The 14,179-nt window shown below is 39.9% G+C and overlaps 1 protein-coding gene across 3 annotated transcripts in view; it reads left to right on the top strand.

Moving 5' to 3' along the window:
* The window catches only part of TRERF1 (transcriptional regulating factor 1), a 99,108-nt gene that overhangs the window by 25,909 nt on the left and 59,020 nt on the right, over window positions 1-14,179 (top strand). For all 3 annotated transcript variants that reach the window (XM_015857359.2, XM_015857358.2, XM_015857362.2), the window contains exon 2: window positions 1,780-1,835. The gene's annotated coding sequence lies outside the window, so the exon portion shown is untranslated. The remainder of the gene's footprint in view (window positions 1-1,779; window positions 1,836-14,179) is intronic.

Here is a 14,179-nt window from a genome sequence, read left to right as displayed (position 1 = left end):
ATTATTTTTTAAAAAAATCTATTAATTAAAATATTTACATTGGAAGCTGCGAAGCATTTGCTCTTTGAGCAAAACAGACTTCCCCATTGTTCTTGTATGATTGTTGCAGTCTGCCTGAAAATAGCCAGGAAGAGGTTGAGCCATGAGGAAAGTCAGGGCAGACAGGAGAACAGGAGCACAGCGATACTTGGTTAGCCAGTGGCTGTTCCTCAACATTTTCTATCGTGAGAGATAATGACTCCTTTGTAGGAAAAATATACCCTCAGTGAGATTGATGTTGTTAAGGTATTTCTGGTAATTCCAAAACCAAAGTGATCAGTGGCCTTATGAATAAAAAGTATTTCTGAATGAAGTAAATGGCAACTCAGAAGAGGAAATAAGAGGAGGGAGGAGTAAACTGCGTCAGTGAAGGTGAGGAAATGGTGTTGAGTGTATGATAGGTTTCTTTTTAGCTCTACAAGCCTGTGCTAACTTACGCATAAGAAAAGAAACCATACCACATAAAGGCCACAGGACCCCATCTCACAGCATCCCTCCTTACTGGGGACCTGAGTACCTTTTTATCCTGCTGGTGGGGTGGTGGTGGCATGAGTTTGTGCTTTAGGCATGGGAATGCTCTTTGCACAGTCATTACAGCAAACATAAGTGAACATGAAAATAATTAGCTTTAAGTCCTTCAATTCCTGCTGTAACTCCCTTCAGATAACTGGGTTGAGAAATGAGTCTTTTAAAAAGACCCCATCCCTATTCTCTTCCAGTGTCCCATTTCATGTATGTATTTCTGGTCTTCGTCAGCCTGTCAGTGGACTAACAAGCTCTGGTGCAGGTGGGCAGAGCCCTGAAAACACTAACAGGGCACATGGAGGGGTTTGTCTGATGGGATTTTAGCTCCTTGACTCACACTTTTCTCTCTAGGCAGTCTCTTGAGCTTTTCAAGTTGTTTTTTTTTTCCAACTGGAAGTCTCCTGTCTGCCCTGCTGGCTCACTGACTGGCTGAGTTTTGCAGGTCACGCTTCCTTTATTTAACTGTGTCATGACAGGGTTTGCTGTTGCTGTTGAAGCCCACGTCTATCACAGTTTTAGATTATTAATTCTAAGGTTGCAGCGTTGTTAGGTTTGTGATACTCTTTTGGGATCTGCGGTATGCTAAATTGCATTATGCTTACCTGAAAGAACTTTGTATCCTTGAAAGATTGCCTTGTAAAGGTGGTAAAAAATTAAATTCACCTGATCGGTGTAGGCATCATTTAAAGCTGTGCATTAAGAGCTTTGTTCCATCCATGTCTTGCATGCTTTGCCGTATTTAAGAAAGTCTGTTCTGACAGTTTTTTGGCCTGCAGATAAAAGGTGCAATGTACCCTGGTTTGATATGCTGACAGAAAATTGTCTCCACAATATATAAGGCTGCTGTGATTATTTCTAGCCATTACCATTGGTCTCATTTTACAACCGTGCACATTATATAATTTGATGTTCATTTAATTTAATGAGAGGATGCTGCAGACTTATTTATGACTCGGTAGGGCAACCTGTATGCCTTGGCCACCTCTGTTAACCTTTCCAAAGGAGGAAGAGCATGTTTCTTACAGAACATGTTACAACATCATTAATACCTTTATATCCAGGTTTCCCAGATTGCCGCAGACAGGAGGGCGATTTGCCTGGGGTGGAGATTATACTGGAATGGGAGTAGAAGTTTGACTTATTTCTTGAATTGCTTATTAGTCTTTTGTTGTAAGGTTATGGAGTGGTATTAATGGACTTTTCCTTTTGTTGCAGATGGAATTTTGTGACTGGCTGGATTCTGAATAGGGCAAGGAGATGTGTCTGATAAGGTAAGAGAGAGGGTAAGATAAAGATCTTACACAAAACAGACTTACTGGTCTTGCATTCTGGTTGAAGACAACTGTTTCGTTCCCTGTCAAAAAAATCTGTGAATAACTGAAGTGCTTATTTGTACGTTCTCTGTTGCTGATCCTCAGAGCAGAAATCATTTTGGTTCTTTCTAGTTTCTGTCTCACTCCTTTCTCCAGGTGGATTGATGTACAAAGTCTAGACAACAGAAATGCCAGTCTTTCAGGCGTGGGTTTAGCCAGATTGGTTATACCTATCTTAGCATTGTAGAGCTTTCTTTAAGTTACAAGTGAGGTAAAAGCCTTTTTGTTTAGGTTTGGGATTTTCCCTCCTTCCCTCAGGATATTTGAAAAGTAAAAAGATCTTTGAGCTGTTTTAGCTTCTATACTTTGAAACTTGTTTTTCCTGTTGCAATATTTTCAAAATCAGATTGTTTTTATTAAGATAGAATGTGTATGAGTTAAAACCTCTGGGTCTAAGTGTGAAACAAGAATTTTCTGTCACTGTTGTTCTGAAGGAAGCAGTATGGTTGCTGATTTATAATAGCAACATTTAAAAGAAAAATTGGATTCAGATAAAACCTGAAAGATAAAAACTTTCTGGTCCAGATGCTTCCACTGGCAGAGAGGTCTAGATGTCTTTAAATCTGGAAATGTTGGAATGACCATACTGGAACAACAAACGGCTGAGCATAGTAGTAGCATGATGCAGGCACTGTTTTTCAACTCACAGTCCATCTAGCTTGTCACTTACTCTTCTCATTCATTTATGTATTTCATTTTGTCTCCTGTTGTCCTGAGCTCTGTGTAACTCAGAGGCCTCAAAATCCCTATTGTTCTTTGAGGCTGTTGGTTGGAAAGCATAGTGAAAAGAGCTGAATGCATTATGTCATTACAAGAGGATCAGGACTAAAAGCCTTTTTCCTTTGATTCAGAGGTTTAGCTCTTGTAGCTGGACTTGATTTATTTTTTTTCCATTTTGATTTTGTTTGCTTAGTGGAGTTACCGTTTTGGAGGGTGGCTACCCAAGCAAGAACTGAGAACTGAGGTGGCTCTTAGCCCAGCATGGAGTGTGCAAGAATCAAAGGCTCGCTTGTTTCTTAGTCTTCTGCGAGTGCTGGACCTTTTCCTCTTTGTCCATTCAAGCCACACCCTTTCACACCACCATTGAGTTGCACTATGAATATGTAATTTAATGGCTCAGGAGGCCACCTTTGAGTAGTCAGTATGCACATAGCAGGTAAAATACAGCTCTTCAGGTGAGAGGTCTGGCAGTCTGCAGTGCTATTATGTAAATGCATACCTTGCTTGTTATGTAAACCATCTTCTTCACTCCCACATGTTGGAACTGGCCTACCTATATTCCAAGAATGGATAATTACATCTGCATTCAGGACTTCTTAGAGTGTTCAGCTCAGCTGAACTACCATCCTCTCGCGTGTTGGCTACCAGTGTCACCATGATGGTGACCACAGCAATGATGTTGCTGTGGCCCATGCGCAGCCAGTGTGTGGAGTCAAGCATGAATTAACTATGAATGCTTGTGTTCAAGCTGGTTTGGTCTAGCAAATTCTGTTGATTTTGGAAATGATTTCATTTTTCTGGTGTGAATGCAGTGCTTTTGTGTACCCTACTTTTTCACTCAGGTTGGACTGTGCCTCAGTACCCAGCTGCTTGCTTTCCTAAGGTATTGCTCCTCATACTTATTGGATGGATCTAACTCATTCATTTGATTTTTTTGTTTAAAGCATTGCTCTTTGCTGCAAATTGGATGTTCATGAATCTGTGCTCTTTAACCTGTGCAGTTTGATATGTTTTTAATTTTTTTTTTTTTTTTTTTAAACTTGCTCTCTCCTTATCTCATAAAACAGCCACCAAGGGACCTTTGCGTCTTGAGCCTGTTCTGCTGCTCAAGGCGTTGACACCTTTTCTCACCATGGCTTTATTGCCAGCCCCAGGCAGGTACAAATAACGAGTCAGGTCCCTAGAAATCATAGAATTGGCTTTGGCTTTGAAATGAGATTCTGAGAGAGTGAAGTTAGCACTTCCCGCTGGCTCTCGTCTTTTACCTCTAGAAGGCTGTGTCCTCACTTTGTGCGATACTGTTTCAGGGTTGAAATTAATCTGGAGATATGAATGTCTGTGCCTCGTTCTCTTCTCTTGGCTTTCAGAGGGGCTTCATTTGTTCCTTCCCCAGCAGCCTGGGGCAGAGAGGTGCCACTGTTCTACTTCCTGTCTTCCTGCCTCACTGGAAGAAGTGGATGGTCCTGTTCAAACTCTTTCTTGCTCAAGGCCATCACTGTCAGCAGTTCTGTGTTCTAATGTATATGTAGTTGCATACAGTTTTAATGGATATTTCCTAACCTGTTCCCTGTTACTGCTCCTTCTGGTGTGGTACTGGTGAAACGTTCACAAGATCATCATGAGACATGATGGGCTTGTGCTGATGTTGAAGGATGCCAGAGCTGTTACGCAGCATATTCTTTTCCTTCTCCCATATTTCCTTGTGACCTTCTCGCTTCCTTCCAAGGATCCTGAGGCCCTTGTGAACTGCAGGGGTAGTCTGATAATTTGGATCATAAACATAAAATCATTCTATAAGACCTAATCTATTTTCAGAGGTACATCTGTGAGATAAAAATGGCTTTGATCATTGAGACAGCGTTGTGTCATATTTGAAAGGAAATGACAAGGAAGTAACTGTTACCAGGCCTGCTTTCACCTTCCGTTAGCTTAGACCTGATGGATTGCTGCTTCAAGGTCGCTTGTCTTAACAGTTCCAAATTAGATTGCCAATTAATATTGATTATCTGAAAAGCAGTGTGTTGATGTATATTATGTTATTAATAGCTGGGGCATGCTGTGTTAATGCATTTTATAGTAGCAATCTGTTTTGCAAACATTTCTGGTTGTTCTTTTTGAATGATTCTTGGCAGTGAAAAACACCCGTTTAATACATTGAGAACTACAGTATCTCACTGAAGTGTTTATGTTGGCTTTTTTTTTCCCCTCCATATTTTGGATGTTCTGTTCTTGTTGTTTTTTGGTTTTTTTTACGGGGAATAACAAGTGGTTTTGATGAGACCAGGCTGAGGTGAAGTGAGAGAATGATTTCTGTCTAATCTTGTTGGTGCAGTGTAGTTTCTTCTTATGTTAATGCATGTACGTGCAGAATTTTGGCATCGCTTTTGGATTAGAATTACTAATTTCCTTTGACACTGCTTATGAATATTTTTGTCTCCTTAAAAGACATCTTAGAGAAGCATTCAAAGTAAGAGAGTTTGTTTGAATAAAAAAGTAACAGGTATTTTGAGTTCCCTTTCTTGTGTTATTTGGTTGTTTTGTCACAGTATGTGGAAAGTACCTGGAAAGTACAGGGAGGAAAATGGGAAATCTTTCATGCATAAGGAAAAGCTTCTAAATAACTAAGTTTTGGGGGGAGAAAATATCTACATAGATGTAGACATCAAGGTAAATGCTTTTTCCTTTTCTTTCTCTTCCAGAAAATTTGAATATTTGCACAACTTGATGTTGCAAGTTGTAAATACTTAACGCTTCTGAAAGAATAAATTACTTCAGCGCCTGACTGCGTAGATAACTGTCAGCTTCAAAGGATGAAGTGAGTTAGAAGGAATGTCTGGAGAACTCAGGGCTGACTAATATTAGGCAGAATACAGAAAGCGAGAGAATACATTCAGCTAACATAACAGAGGCCTAGTTATAAGTTTCCATATAAGTTAAGACTAATTGTGTTATGAAAAGCAAATTTCTGTGGTTCTGCTTTTAAAGTGGAATACTCACTTCCCCCTTCCTGTCTCTGTTGCACTAGGTTTCCCAGGCTTGCTGTTATAAGATCTGTGCTTCTGTAAACATTCAGACGGACAATTGACCTATCCAATGTTTCTCAAGCTATGTTTATGGCAAAGGTCACCTTTTGCTGTAGGGTATTCACATGATGAACTGTGTGGTTCTGTAGGATGCAGGTACCTTTGTCTGCAGTCTTGATCAAACAGCTAAGATAAACTGAAATCGGCACTGTGAAATGCTCAGTCAAGCTTTGAGGCTAAAATGGAAAGAGCCATTTCACTTTTTACTTGAGAAGTGAACTGATCTGAAGTTCCTCTCTGAGTACATAAGCACAAACAAAATGGAGTGTAATTGTCGTTGCACGTTGGATAGGGTTGCATATTGCCTATCTCTTGCTGCCCTGGCACCATTTCTAACACTTGTGTGGCTGCTCATTGAGCCAATGCAGGGCACTAGGTCTTCTCCTTAGAGTTATTTTTCTGGTCTGAGTCCCTGGGCTGTGTGTATCCACTGCACTGACAGCTTGACCGGAACCAGGAGATGTGGTGTGGCGATCGAATGACCTCCACCTTGGGGTGGGTGCTGTGTGCCCACTTTGTAATATAGGTGTGAAAATAGCACTGGAAGCCAAGAACTTGTAACTGCAGATCTGCTAATGACTACCCTGTGGTTTGGGGTAACTCCCTTGGTCCTCTTTGAGTCAGCTCCCTTCAGTAACAAGGGGATAATACTCCTTTGTAGCTTATTGCTGAAATGATTGTTGTGTATGATTCTACAAGTATCAGGATCCTACCATGTATAATTACTGTTGGTGCAAAGAGGCCTCTCTCAAATCCGGCTCAGAAACCCGAGCTAAAAAAAATACAGAAGGTTTGAGGGTTTGTTTTTGGTGGGGTGTTTTTTTTTACCTCTTCTGAAACAAATCAGATTAATTCTCGATACTAAAATGTTAACCACCAATACCAGCCATCTGGACCATGCCCGCCTTGCCTTCTTCCTCCCCACATCTCTCATGGCTTTCTATTCTTCATACCATTCTTTTCCTAACCAAATTAAAGACAGGGCTCTGGGAGAGTTAAAAGGGAAATTTTAGTTGAGGCTGATGGTGCAATTCTAGCAGAGAGGCTTCGCTGCTGATGTAGAGAGATAGGGAAATGTTCTGCTTTTTTTTTTCTTTTTTTTTCTCTAAAACTCATTTTGGGTGGAGTCTGCAGTTTCCAAGCTCTGGCTCCTCTTGCCAACCTAAAAAGTGCTTGAACAAAAGGGTTCAAAAAATAAATTCCAAACATTCTAAAAAATGTTGGGGAGAATGCAGTGAAGGAAAAGTTGCAGAATTCACATTCAGTATTAAGCTTAAAATGCCCTAGATAATGAAAGTAAAGGAGAATATTAGTTCAGGTACCCAGAGTGAGAAGATGGCTACGCGCTGAGAATACCAGCAGTTTGCTCACTGTTAGTCTCCCACAGAAAATGTTCTCTCTTGGCTCATGATTGATCCTCAGCGTGGATTCCTGTTCCTGTTGAAAGAGCTGATGCCTTGAGAAGCTGAGCCTTGCGTAGTGAAGTGGGGAGTGGGGAGGCAGCTCTCAGTGTCACTTGTCAAGTGGCAACCTGCCTGCAGCCCCACAGGCCAGCCTTTCAAGCTGCCATCTTCATTCTCAGCCAATGTGCCCCAAAGTGATAGGGGCAACTTGGCATTTGTGGACTTCATGAATGTCGAGGAATGGGCTGTAGTTTTAGAAGATGTGTTCTGTGGAAAACGTTTATAGATGTCTGTCCCCAGAGTGAGACTCTGTTACCATTCTACCTGTCCTAACTAATGCAGATCATGAACCCTCACTTGGTGACTTTTATGGAAAGACTGTAGCTTCTGTTGTTACTTTGTAGAGTTGCTCATTCTCAACTATAAATGACAACATGCAACATGTTGCAGTTGTAAATGACACTCATTTCCCTCCAGGAGAGTAACAGAGGTTCCATTTTTTGTGCTTTATAAATTCTTGTGTACTTTGTAGTTAGTAGTAGAGTGTTTTGCCAAGAATGCAGCAGTATGGCAAACTCTTTTGTCTGCTTATCCATAAGGTGAATGTAGTATAATGCCTTGTCCAGGTGTCCTTGTTTAATGGAAGTTGCTGCGAGCTGAAAAGTGGGGAGAAGATCTTAGCATTACAAGCTATTGTGCTTAGATGTGCCTTCAGCAGTTATTTGGGAAGTTCGCTTCATGTCCCTCAGCTAGCCACACGAAAATATGAGTCTCCAGGAATGGTTATTAATAGTTAGAGCAGCAAGCCTATGGCGTGCAGTCTGTCCTGGGGTACTGGGAAGATCTTTAAGTATCTTGAGCTGAGGTCATAGAAGAGCTGGAATGGTGAACTTTCGGTTTAATGTTTCAGTAGTGCACAGGGAACAGCTTCTGAAGTTGTCCTTCAAGAGTTAAACTGGCTGGCTTTGCTGCAGAGATCTGCACGTGTAATGTACAACATTGCTACAACTGGTGAAGATGCAAATGCCAGAGGAATGGGACACGGCTTTAGTCAGCTGGGTAAGATGAAGTGTTTCTTGAGGATACTGCATTTTGCCACTTTGCTGCTGGTAAATGTCTGAGCGTACTGCACATCGTATCAATTAACTGTAATTACATAGAGGAGATTTATTCTGAACTCTTCAAATTGTTTTCTCTGCCCACCAGCATCTTTTTGGGCTTAGTTTTGACTAATACATTCCTTATCTTTTGAGTAAACTTTTGTAGAGACATCTAGCCATTTTGTCACTAAGTCACTGATAACTGTTATCCTCTTTGATAAGCCAAATACGCTGACTCTTTAACTCTTAATATAAAATGTGGTGCTATTTGTTTTTCTGAATCTTTAGCTATTCTTGTGGTGTTTTCTTTTCTTCAGTGAACAGAAGAGAAATGCATGTTGTTCTTGCTGCTATTTATCTTAGATAATGCTCTCCCTCCCCTCCCGCCTCATACAAAATCATGTTCTTATCCATCCAGTGGCTACATTTCCTTGCTTAGCTGCAGGATTGTGCAGGAAGTTCTGTGTCTGGATTGTGCCTGCTATGACCCGCAGGCTTTTTACAGGATTGTTGCCCAGGGGTATTTCTTGTGATCCTCTTTTATTCAAGTAAGTTTGTAACTTTTGCGTTATTGCTCTATTTAAAACCAGTTGCTGTTTGGGTAAACTATTCCTAAACAGAAAAAGCTTTTACCAGAAAGTAACTTGATTATATTATCACTCACTGTTACTTGAGGTTGTGTGTTCTGTGCAGACAAGTGACTTCACGCCTTCTTTCAGATCCTTGGTCAAGGCAAAGACTAGCATCCTCTCAGGACCTCAAAATAAAAAATATGAGAGGAAGCGGGGTACATGGTGCCATTAGAGATAATGCATAAAGGATTTGGACTCCCAAAATTGAACTGCTTGTACTTTCTAGATGGGGTTTGTGTGACCATAATTGCATCTTTGGATTCTTTGTTTTAAATACTGCATATATGTGGGGGAGTAGCTGTTTTGTTTTTGCTAAGTAGCATTTTCTGGAGAATTGTATTCCTGCCACTTGTGTTCTTTTTGAAGGTAAAAAAAAAATTCATGTTGATGCTTTTATTTTTCCGTCTAGTTTTTTGGGTTTATGTGCCAGACAGTTGCGTAGTAGCATCAACTAGTAGTCAAAATGTACAGTCTCATAAAGGCCTGGCTAAAACTAAATGAATAGCTCTCAGTTTCCTGTGGTGGTGGTTGGGGGTTTTTTTTGTTTATTTTTTGGTGTTTTTTTGGTGGCTTTTCTTGGTCTGTGTGCTGCTTACCAATAAGGAATAGAGGAACTTTTTACATGTGAGATAGTGTTATTTCCAACTTTTGTACCGTTGAAGTAATTTTGTTAAACAGGAAGGAAAAAAGTTAAACTTCAAAGGGAATTTGTCTGCAAAGTGTGCAAACAGGGCTGGGTTCTTTTTTCCTCTTCCATTTTATCAAGAGGTAAAAAAGCTTGTTGCTTGAGTAGTTCATTAGCCTTTTGCTTTCAAATGCTGAGCCTTAACAGTATGCTACTCTAATGAGTCATTTTAACGATTGCCTGTGAGTACAGTACTTGAATACCTCATAGAGATTAAAAAGGTCAGTGCCTTTGTTTCCACAGGGATGTTTTACACAGCCTCTTTTTATGGATCTCACTGCCCATTTGCGACTTATGGAATTTGCCCAGGAAGTCTGTGGGAGCTGGAGGGGTGGAACCCTCCATCTTTTGGTGTCTAGGGAATACTCTTCTTTGGATCTGTCTTTTGCAGACTTGGATAGTTTTTACCGAGGTAGTGGTGTCATTTCAATCCTCTTCATTTCTGGTTTGAAAATGTGAATTCCAATTACATGCTGCTTCTTATAAAAGGAAAAAGATACGTTCACCGGCCCTTTTCCTAGTCAGTGTGTTTTAGACAGGCAAATGGGTAGACTTCTGTGCCCCGCTTAAACTTCCTCCAGATTCTTTAAACTGACAGCTTGGAAGAAGAAACTCTCCTTTTTCTCTCAGCTTTCCTCTGCTAGTTTGCATCTTCAAAAACAAACCAAAACAGGAAACAACAGCAAAACAACAGCAAAAACTATGTCCTTTTTGTAGTCTTAAGTGAGGGCAATGAAGTCTTCTCTGAGAGTGTCCTCTGAATTTGAACTAGTTATACCATCACTCTCACTAGTAGATCTCAATTGAGGTAGAACTTTGACACAACACTTAGGATATCCAGCAAGCTTCTACTGAGTGAAAAACATGCTTAGAGTATATTTGTGCAGCTTCTTGAACACCTTTTGACTTTAATAGGATTTTGGATGAACCTTGCTGCTTAGAAACTTCCCATTTATACTGAGAAGCTCTCAAGGGGATTCTGCATTCTCTCTCTAGCAATAGAGAAATGCACATACCATGGGTCACATAATTGGAGTGACCAGCTGTTCTTGAGTTTTGGGTTGAGGGTTGGAGCTGTGTGTATTTTCTTGTTTCTATCCAATTTCTGGGCAGGGTGTGAGGGAATGAAGGAAGTAGGATGGCATGCTCTGAATACCCTAGTGAAGAGAGGAGTCCTGGTCTGCTTTGTGGTTTTAACACTTCTTGAGAGAAAAAAGGAGGCGAATCCTATTTTGTGTTTAGTAGCTTCAAGATACATAGGGGTTGTCAGTAGATTAATCTGAAGTTCAACCAGCAGTTTCTGATGAGGCCTGTTTTTGCATGAGGTTTGGGTAAAAGTAGCAGCTGTCATTTAGAAAAACCAGTGGTTAATGATGAGGTATTATCTTGTGTGACTAAAATACTTTTGTTGAAAAGAGGCTGAGGGTTGTGTGTCCAGAGGCCATGGTGATGGATCTTTGTGTGAGAATCAAATAATGTTCTTTATGCACTAGTGAGTCATGTACAGTTTAGGAGCTCTTGTGATGTCTGCAATGTAAAACAAGTTTATGCTCATTTGACCTGCCTTCTTTTCATATGTGATTTTGGTTTTCATTACTGGTTAAATTTGAAATCACTTTCTTACTCAGATATTACCATAGTATTAAAATGTTAATCCTTTTTTGTTTGCTTGTCCTTTCTTCTGTATATGCTTACAGTTCTTATTAAAAAATACAATTGTGCAATTACATCAAAAGTGTATCTGAAGAATAGCTGAAGATGAGAGAAAAAGGCTGACCTATGTTCTTTTTCTCCTGTTTAAAACAAATTGAGACTTTTGTGATATTTGACTAGCAGTCTCTTGCATATCCAAGGATATTATTTTTAAAGAACAGATCCTGAGAGTATTCTTTTCATTTGAAAGGGGTTAATATTAGCTTTTCGTACTCAACTAGTGTGGCTGTTGTCTGGAATGTAAAAGCATAACCACATAGATTGTCGTTGGGAAAATGTTTTCTTTTGTGTAGGTAGTTTCCTTAAGAGACGGTGAAATTATTCCTTAACGATTTAGCCATTTAACATTGGAAAAATCTTTGGAAAAAAATAAAAATCACACACAAAAAAACGTTTTGCCAGTGACTAAAAGAGAAAAGAGGAGGCTGCATTTTCTGCAGTTAAATGTGGGGCAGGAAGTGCAGGAGCGAGTGTTGATCAGACATGTTGAAATGCAGAATGAATGTGGGAAGGTAGGGCATGAGTTCTTCCTACGGCTCCACCAAGAGCCAGTTACTTCAACTTAACTGTGCCTCTGAGCTTCCACCTGTGTGGAATGAGTTAGAACACAAGCTTCAGATCTACTGTGAAGGTGCTAAATTAGTGCTTTCAGAGGAAGATCACAGAATGCTTTGAATAAAGCTTTACAAAGTGCATAGTGTTCTTACTATTAATACAGAATAGGTTGTATGCATCTCTTAAACGACAAGGAAAATGAAACGTGCCAGGTCTGTGTAGCTAGAGAAACATTTGTTCGTTGTTTTGAAATAGATGGAAAGTGCAGATGGAGAAGGGAGAAATGAATCTAGATATGGAGGAAAATTCCCATGGACTATCATAAATGGGATTTTTGAACTCTGTTGTCTTATTGCCTCACATCTGTGAATCTTTTTTATAGATGACTGAGCCAGCCTTTATGAGCACGATGAGGGTGAACACAGTGCTCACCAATGCAGAATAATGTATCACTAGAGGAAGCTGCTGCTGAAACATCTTATTTGAAGAAAATGTGACAATCCAGGAACTATTACAGTCCTTCTCTTAAATAGGAAATAAGCCTAACCACAAAAGACAAATGCAGTGCTAAGTGACTGGCTAGAACCTATATTAGAAATTCGGTGTTTAAAGAAACAGTCTCCTCTCTGTCATTTTGATGATACTGGAAAAACTGCAAAAAGGCCAATATGTAACCTGCCAGCAGAGTAACCGCTAGCAGCATCTTAAGCTGCATATCCATGGTAGGGTTTTCGTTTCAGGCAACGGCCTCATCTCCTAAGCTCAGTAGACCTGAGGCTCAGGCACATTCTGTAGTGAGGAGAGATCTGCCTTTTCTTCCTGGGACAGAATTGTGCTTGTTCTGAGTTTCTCTGTCTGCCTGGCCTGGTCTGCCTTATGCAAACCCAGGCGTGACACTTGAAAAGATCTTTTGGTTTGTTTGAAGGCAGCTCATAGCGAATGGGAAAGATTACCAGGTGGTTGGAGCTGCTTGAATTTCTGTTATATTTTAGTTGGTAACAGTGAGGTGTGAACTTCCTGTGAGGAGGTGAAAATTGAAAACCCTGCCTTTTTCTTGCTTTGGATACCAGTGCACTCAGAAATGAAGAAGTTAGCACCTTTTGACTTAATGATGTGGATTGAAACAAAAACCCAAACCTCTTAATCGGAGAAGTGAGTCCTCGGCTTGGCTACTTAGGAACTGCTACATGATGATCCTGGTGCTCTTCTGATAGACAAGTTGGACATCTTTTGAACTCTTTAGCTCTGACTAATTGAAACTAGATGATCATTGTGGTCCTTTTCAACCCAGACCATTCTATGATTCTAATTAAGCTTTTTAAAATATATGAGCTATGGTAAGTGTGTTGTTAGCTAATCAGTTAAATATTCTAGGCAAGGCTTTGTGGCTTGTAATTAGTCTGCTGTTAAACTGGGGTTCAGTGAATAGTTGCACTGGTTTTACTGAAGCAGTGCTAACCTCAGGAGATATGTTGAAACTTTGACCTTTGGTAAAAAAAAGTGTAAGTTCTATTAAACTTTAGCCCAGGAAATGAACACTTCTAGATTAACATTAGTGTTAATGTGCCCTTAATAAATCCATGTGGGCTAAACAACACTGGGTACTTGGGTTTTGATTCAGTCCTTGCTCTTCAAGAGTCATCTCAAAGTCTGTAACATCAGCTGACTTCTGGATCCTTTGACACTGAGTTCAGACACTTCTGCTCCTGTACCTGCTTGTGCATGCTGCTTTTTTAGCACAGTGTCACAACGCTGGTGCCATTTGTCTAAAATATATATTTTTTCGCCTTTTTGTAAGATTACAAAAGCTAACTGTGTAAGTACTTTGGAGCCATAGCCTGGGAAGCACTATGTTCTGACAAGCTGTGCTCACTTAACTTCAAGTATGTGTTTGTGTGTGTGTACATAAACAAGCATTTTTTTTGTACTGGAATAATAAGTATCTGATATGATAGCATAGAGCAAAAGTTTATTATGCATATACAGATGAGATAAGTTAACTCGTTTAAACTGTATTGTAGACACAGTGCCCCTGCATTTGAAAAAGTTTCATGACTCCGTATAACTATATCAACATGTTTCCATAGTTAATTTCCAGCCTACAATTATATTATCTTTTGTCTAATGGAACATCATCATATTAAGTAAACTAATAACCATAATGTTAATGTTGCTGATGCTTTATTAGGTACTTTAAAGAAAAAAACAACAACAACAAAAACAAACAGGCAACAAACCACAATCCTGCATGCACTTCCCAGGATTTATTCTAACTCGTGAATCTTTCCTGAGTGGGAAAGTGAAGGCTGCATTTGAAATGCTGCATCCAGTGGTCAGAATGGAGCAGTATA

The sequence above is a fragment of the Coturnix japonica genome, chromosome 3 (genome assembly GCF_001577835.2).
Source record: "Coturnix japonica isolate 7356 chromosome 3, Coturnix japonica 2.1, whole genome shotgun sequence".
Taxonomy (NCBI): domain Eukaryota; kingdom Metazoa; phylum Chordata; class Aves; order Galliformes; family Phasianidae; genus Coturnix; species Coturnix japonica.
The sequence above is the reverse complement of the archived record's forward strand: the minus strand, read 5'-3'. Positions and strand labels throughout refer to the sequence as shown.